At 40.3% G+C, this 8159-nt stretch overlaps 1 long non-coding RNA gene across 1 annotated transcript; it reads left to right on the forward strand.

The window, feature by feature from the left end:
* Positions 1 to 5673: 5673 nt before the first annotated feature.
* LOC136943582 (uncharacterized) lies at positions 5674 to 7923 on the forward strand. Its single transcript, XR_010876694.1, has 3 exons — positions 5674 to 6046; positions 6184 to 6814; positions 7790 to 7923. It is a non-coding gene; the product is annotated as an uncharacterized lncRNA (long non-coding RNA).
* Positions 7924 to 8159: the final 236 nt, after the last annotated feature.

The following is an 8159-nucleotide window of genomic DNA, read 5'->3' on the forward strand; positions in this document are numbered from 1 at the left end:
TTGTTTATTCATGAATGAATGCAATATGAGTAGGCTTAATGCCTGAAAATATCATGAGAAGGGAAAAACTTAAAATGCCGTTTAAGTCATAGAGATTAGGTACATTTTTACACCGGTCTGCCAAATGTATTCGTTTTGATTCAACGATGAGGCTGCCTCTTGCAGGGGAAATGAGAAGACATCTATTTCATTCTACACTTCACTCGTATTTTCAGTTGTAAATGAGCAGCAAAAAAATCTATGTATTCTTTATAAATAATAAGTATGCATTTTTATATAAAATATACAGAAATATCAGTTGTAAAAATGTCATTCAAAAACGGACCCCTGTGCAACCGACGCAAGCAAGCACACCCTACAATTTCCCCAGAAATTGTACCCTCTCTAGTTGTACATGAACTGTTTTAAATAACGTTTTGAAAAGTGAAAATGTGTACCCCCCACCACACATTTTGTTTAAAGAAAAATATATTTAACAGCGGTATCCACTGTTATATAGATTCTAAAAAGCTGTCCCGCACCCACATTGGAAAATAAACCGATGACGTTGGTGTTCCATATTGCCTTATTTAATTATGATTTGCCCATTTACACGAATCAGGTTTATTTCGACTGGATATCATTCACAGACGCTTCATCTTTACACATTAGGAGGCAATAGGGTGATTTCAGGTCATGTGGGACACTTTTTGCTAGAGGCTCCAGTAGACGTACAAAAAAGCTGTTAACTCACCCCAGTGGTGTTTCTGTAAATGGTTTTAGGGCTTAGGAACATTGTCATGTTGGAATGAAATGGGAATACACAGTATTTTAGGAGCTACACACTTTCAAACATAACATGACCCCCTCTTTCACTCATGCAGCATTTTCAGGTCATGTGGGACAGCTTGTGTGGTAAAGTGGGACAGTCATCGTCTGTCAGCCTATCGCTAATATTAATAATAATTTGTTTATATACAACAATGCAACATTGCAAGGGTGTGGCAAGATTCATTTAGTTGTGTGGGTTGACTTATACAATAGGCATAAAGTGTAACTGATGTAAACCTTAGTGATCTGCAGTCTATGTGCTGGCTAGCTAGTCAGGATGCGTTAGCATTTCGTTGGACTAGCGTTAGTAGTCACGCTTACAAGTTTGGAAGCGCTGGTTCGATGACAGTGAAAGTTGTTATTTACTTGGGAACTTAAGTGCAGTAAGATGCATTGGTATTAAAAATGTGAGAACTGTCGACTTAAATTACTTTTCTAGCATAAACAAAGCATTACTAGATGTCCCACTTTACCTGAAGAATGCTGTCACATAAAACGTTTTTTGTTGCTAACAAAGCATTATTTTACACCTTTTTGTGTGTTTCAATCAGTGCTGCAATAATTATTAACGCTGATTTGCAAGGAATGCAAGAATAGTCACATAGCGAAAACACCTAGACTAACTACTGTAATGTAACCATGCATTCTGGATATTTTTTCATAAGCTTCCCTTCTAATGCCGACTAACAGCTAGTCTCTAGTCATTTGCTAAGTAAGGTATGTTGATGTGATATTTGAAACGTATTTAGCTAGCAGTGCACTAGTGGGCCCCTAGTGCAACACAAGAGAATGTTCATTAAAATGACATGCTGCTACAGTACTAGGTATTTCAGGACATGCTGCTCCTACCGTATTTTTGGTGCGGCGTTTAATCGAGGGCATCGTTTAATCGAAGAAAAACGGTACATTAAACTATAATTTAATGTGCTCTTGGGGGCCCTCTGGTGGCCACGGGGGCCCTAAGCAGCCGCTTAGTTCGTTTATGCCTTGGGCCGGCCCTGGATCAAATACATAAATAATCACAATAAATATGAACCTTTTAAACCAGCTGATCTGCTGACTGAAGGTTCACCACCACAGAGAACTCTACTGACAGAGTAGCTGACGACATGTGGAAAGGAGACACACAAAGGGGAGGAGACCAACAATAACAAACACAATACTGACAACCTGGGATACCACAGGTGAATTTGTCACACTGGTGATACATGTTTCCTCCCCTCCTCTCCTCCCTCCTCCTCTCTTCTTCCTCCCCACCCTCCTCCTCTCCTCCTCCTCCTCTCCTCCTCTCCTCCTCCTCCTCTCCTCCCTTGTTCCCTGCATCTCTCTCCAAAGAGCTCATGGACTGGCACATTCACTGACAGACCTACCGAAACGGGCATGCAGGAATGCACACAAACAAGCACCACACACACAAGCATGACCACACACAAATATGTAGACACTCATACACACACAAACACTACTATACCTGTCTAACAACTTTTGGATTTCATGTAAACGGCAGTCATTACTTAGTTCAGCTCAACACAGAGATATCAGTTGTTCATGTGGTCTTCATCAACTGTGGACAACTATCTTCATACCTGGGGACATCTGGAACAGACACAACAAAGAACTCAACAGGACATTTAGAAACACACATGGCTTTGAATAGAGGAGTGTCAATGGAAAGGTTGTATGTGATCATGTTTCTCTGCTTCTATGGAGAACTGGAAGGACACAGAGGTAGAGAACTGCTTCCAGAGGAGGATGTCATCCATCAAACGTTCTGTCAGACCTCCAGAAAACACAATTCTTCCACCTGTGTCCCAGTAGACGAAGCTGCCCAGGATCACAGAGTGAGAGGAAGAAGAAGAAAAGAAGCTGGAGGACTTTAATCAAGTTAAACTAATGTGTGAGCAGATTGCAGAACACATTGAGGTACAGTACAGTAGGTGTTAGCCAATGCTGTGATCAAAGGGCATTGAATCGATCAGTAAAGATATGTGAATCATCATTGTTAAATGAATAACAAAATGCTAATGTGAGGTCTTCTCTGACTCTAACAGACCCAGACAGTAAACACAGAAAAGCAGATAAAGGAAACGTTCAACAAGCTTCAGCAGTCTCTGTTTGAGGAAGAGCAGGTCAGGACTGCAGCTCTGAGGAGAGAGGAGAAAGAGAAGAAGGAGACAATGAAAGAAAATATTCGAGGAATAAACACAAAGATAGCCTCACTTTCAGACACAGTTGAAGAAGCAGGAGCTTAGGGCAGAGGATGTGTCATTCCTGCAGGTAAGGATGTGTTTTGTGGCAACCAGGGAGCCAAGTAACAGCAGAGAGCCAAGCACCACCGCTGGCAGTGCTGTGGGCAGCTCTGGCTCAGGGGATCCAGGCCTGGTTTGACCGTTCTGCTCCCCAGTCATCCAACAGGAGCTCAGCTGCTCCTCGTTGTATGATAGTTTTTTTGGAGGCAGAATAGCAGCCTGAATATTACATCCTGTACCCTGACTGCTGTTCAAATGAGGAAGTTGAACATGCTAAGGTCTACTGTATCACATGAAACTCTCTCCTCAGAACATGAGAGCTCTCAACTCAGGCTCCTTCCAGGAACAACAACACCTTAACACATTTACAATCATGGGTTTGACAAAGATGACCAGAGACCAGGGTTGTATCTCAGTATTATATCTGTCTCTACTTCTTCTTCTTTATCCACACTGGTCTGGAAACCAGAGAGAATAAACAATTTGTTTGTTGATTAGACAAATGTTAGTAATTGGGTGTGCTTTGCCTTCGGCAAGGGCACAACCTTTGTTCTCTCACATATATATTATTATTATTATTATTATTTTTATTCTTTTTGCCCCCCTAAAACTCAGTAAATATTTGGCCTACATAGACAACGTAGGTGTCAAAAGTTTCGTCTTGGTAGCGATTGAGTTGCTTCTATTGGAATTTACGTTCCGTGGCATGGTTTGGGCTTCAGTTAAGTTTTTGTGGCGAAAAGTGAAGCTAACGGTGGCTAATTTGCTAGCCACAGTCACTGACGTTACTAACGTCACTACGTCACTAACGTCACGAAAACACGCGTGACTACCTTTGGCAGAACATTCGTTTCGCATCTGTTAACTTGGGGGATAGCTAGGCTAACTATAGCTTTACTGCATGGCAGCTGCAGAAACGCCACAAGCAAAGAGGCCAGGGTGATAAATATTTACTCATTTTACTTTGTGATATGACACACAATTGTGATGTGTAATGTACAATATAAGCTGATATTATTAAGGAAGTACATCTACTTTCGGAAACAGTAGTCTACTATTTCACTGACATATTAGCATCATGACATTAGCCTGTGTTGCCCGGGCAACACATACTACAGTGGTCTATGATGTATCTGTTTTCAATCGTTAAAATAAACATTCCTCACATATACATTTTCGTTGTAGGATTTATTCTGACATTAATAAACGATTTGTTGGTGAAATTACCATTACCTGTGGTTTCAAACCAGTGTAGCTCACTGCAACGCTGTAGCCTACTGTACCCGAGACACTAGTGTGAGTAGCTAACAAAAACTCCTCAGCTGTTTAAGTCAAACGGCAACAGAACATGTTCGGCACTCCCCTTACTCAAAAGTCTTTCAGTAGGGAAACTATCTGACTACTAACCTGAACTTCATTGCCACAGCCTAAACTTTGTCAATCTGTTCATGAAAATAATTAATTTCAGCCTAAACCGTACAACGGAACGTTTAATCGAATTCAACCAACGCAATCGCTATCAAGACGAACACAGCAGTAGTCTAGTACTGTACTGTAGTAGTAGAATTTACCGGGGCAGCTTCTCCACACAGGGCTATATCGCATTTTGAGTTGTTACTGACAATGATCGCTACCAGTGAGCTTTTTATGAATTAGCTATTTTCCACTAAATAAATGTCAAGCTTATTTACGTTTTTGGGGGCATATTTTCAGTTAGCAGATGGTACTGTTTGAATCGCGATTCTATCTTCTGCCGGTAAAGTCTTAGAATAATCTTCAAAGGGGGTTCTTTATTAATGAATGAATGCAATATGAGTAGGCTAAATGCCTGAAAATATCACGAGAAGGGACAACTTAAAAGGACGTTTAAGTCATAGAGATTAGGTCCATTTGTACACCGGTCTGCCAAATGTATTCGTTTTGATTCAGCCTGTCAGCTGCCTCTTGCAGGGGAAATGAGAAGACATCATATTTCATTCTACACTTCACTCGTATTTTGAGTTGTAAATGAGCAGCAAAAAAAAGATGCTTTTAAATCTATGTAATCTTTATAAATAATAAGTAGGCCCGATGCATTTTTATATAAAATATACAGACCCCTGTGCAACCGACGCAAGCAAGCACACCCTACAATTTCCCCAGAAATTGTATCCTCTCTAGTTTAACTATTACAAGTCCATCTAATGGCAATTACAGTATGCACAAGCCACCTTACCTCAGTATCCGATTGCACTATGTTGACCACTCACGCTGCTCATTGGGTGTGCTTTGCCTTCGGCAAGGGCACAACCTTTGTTCTCTCACATATATATTATTATTATTATTCTTTTTGCCCCCCTAAAACTCAGTCAATATTTGGCCTACATAGACAACGTAGGTGTCAAAAGTTTCGTCTTGGTAGCGAATGAGTTGCTTCTATTGGAATTTACGTTCCGTTGCATGGTTTGGGCTTAAGTTAAGTTTTTGTGGCGAAAAGTGAAGCTAACGGTGGCTAATTTGCTAGCCACAGTCACTGAAGTTACTAACGTCACGAAAACACGCGTGACTACCTTTGGCAGAACATTCGTTTCGCATCTGTTAACTTGGGGGATAGCTACCCAGCTAACAAGGGACGTCCTGGGGACGTTCGGTGACGTTCCTATTTGGTCCCCTATAGGTTATACCGTGACGTTATCCGTAGGACGTCCTTAGGACGTTATTAAAGTTCCTAAAAAGGTCACAATTTAGTCAGTTATAGACATTTATTTTTAAACTTTCAGGGGACGTTCCAGGAACGTCCGTGGTTGGTTATGATACGACGTTATGTTAAAAAATGTCGGGGACATTCGGGACGTTCCAGGAACGTCCCTGGTTGGTTATGATATGACATTATGTTAAAAACTTTCGGGGGACATTCGTGACGTTCCAGGAACGTCCCTGGTTGGTTATGATACGACATTATGTTAAAAAATTTCGGGGACATTCGGGACGTTCCAGGAACGTCCCTGGTTGGTTATGATATGACATTATGTTAAAAAAATTCTGGGACATTCGGGACGTTCCAGGAACGTTCCAGGAACATCCCTGGTTGGTTATGATATGACATTATGTTAAAACATTTCGGGGGACATTCGGGACGTTCCAGGAACGTCCCTGGTTGGTTATGATATGACATTATGTTTAAAACTTTCGGGGGGTTCCAGAACGTCATTCGTTGGTCATAACCTAACCATCTAAATACCGAACGGATATTTTCGTTTGTGTGTCATTCTGTGATGTGACTTGCTCGAGCTATAGCCTACTGTCACTGTGGAAACTGTACAGTATTAAATCAATTGTTTATGTATGGTACCAATAACTTGCATTTGAGCGAAGTATATCATTAGTAATAAATAATTTGGTGATGTACCATCACTGAAACAAAACATCTAAGCTGGATCCAGCCTATCCAAGCACCAGCTGCGTCTCTAGAAATGTTCCATATAGCCTATTACAACACATCTCTCGCGGACGTCACCGCTCGTGACGTGAACACTGTTGTTGAGTGAAGAAGTCGTTGAGAGACAGCAAAACTTTTTGATCCCGCATCCTTCATTTATAGCTATAATACCGTGTGATAATCAATTCGTGTAAATATATCTTCAACTTAAGTTTTAGTGTTGATAGTATAGTTCTTTGTTATTGTGTTTTTAATAGTGTTTTTTGTGTAGTTGGCTAGTTTAGAGTAATTTAGCGCACTCCTGTGAAGGTGGGCCACCCGAAGGACAGAATTTGAGGTAAATATGTTTTAATACAAACTTTAGCTCTGCTATCTATGTATTTGTATGTTTATCCAACGTGAAATAGCCATATCGAACATAAATGTATATTAATTTCTAGCCAATTTGAGTTGGCACTGGTTTTCTAATTCGGCTAAATTGAGACGTCGTACAGTACTGTATCGTCTTAATTTGTACAGTACAGTACTGTACTGTAGCTAACAATCTTATCGATAGCACTAGCTAGCTCTAAATCGGATGCCTACACAGTAGTGGTGTCGTCTCTTTAAGGATACAGAAAATACAAAACAGCTGAAGCTACTTTTGGACAGGTGAAGGCTACAGCTCTAGCCAGTCAAGTAGCTCTAGAGTAGCAAGCTACTTTTGGATAGTTAGACTAGAGCTACTGTACAATGAACCAAGACGTTTTGCAAGAAAAGTAGCTATCATAATGACAGTTGGCTGTCATTGCCACTTAGCGTCATTGTTGTCCTGGTTACGGACTCAGACGCGCATGATCTCTACTTACTCTTGCTACGTCGGACAAGCTCTAAATCGGATGCCTACACACTAGTGGTGTCGTCTCTTTAAGGATACAGAAAATACAAAACAGCTGAAGCTACTTTTGGACAGGTGAAGGCCACAGCTCTAGCTAGTCAAGTAGCATTAGCTCTACTGTAGAGTAGCAAGCTACTTTTGGACAGTTAGCTCTAGACTATAGCTACAATAAACCAAGACGTTTTGCAAGAAAAGTATCATAATGACATGCTACGTTGCTACGTCGGACACATGTTCACGATGAGTAGATGAAGGAAAGTTGATTAGCACTAGCTAGATGGTTGTAAATATATGGATACTGAAGGTCAGGGAAGCTTTCCGTTTCACTTTTTACGGTCCTACAAATAACTCCAGGAGCATATGGATACAATACACTTCCACTTAATGTTCTTTGCATTTGATCTGCTGTCTAACTGTAGCTAATTCATGTTGCAGGTGTTGATTCCGGACGTACTGGTGGAGGACGAGGAGGAAGAGGAGGGAGAGGATGAGGAGGGGTTGACACAATTAAATATAAGAAAATTAATTCAGGCTTTTAAAATGCATTTGAATAAAGTGTTTGTTTATACTGTAAATCGTGTTTTTTCTTCTATAAGCATACACATAATAAGTTACAATACAGCCTGTTATACAAGTTGATTTTTTTAAATAAAGAAGTTAAATTACATTGTTGAGTTTAAGTGAACACATTCAGTTTAGTTTTGCACTATAGGCTAATATGCATTGTATACTTTACATTGTATACAATACATATCCATTATATGCATAAATGAGACTATAAATTAAGGTTCAGAAATTGATTCTG

Source organism: Osmerus mordax, chromosome 5, assembly GCF_038355195.1.
Source record: "Osmerus mordax isolate fOsmMor3 chromosome 5, fOsmMor3.pri, whole genome shotgun sequence".
Lineage (NCBI taxonomy): Eukaryota > Metazoa > Chordata > Actinopteri > Osmeriformes > Osmeridae > Osmerus > Osmerus mordax.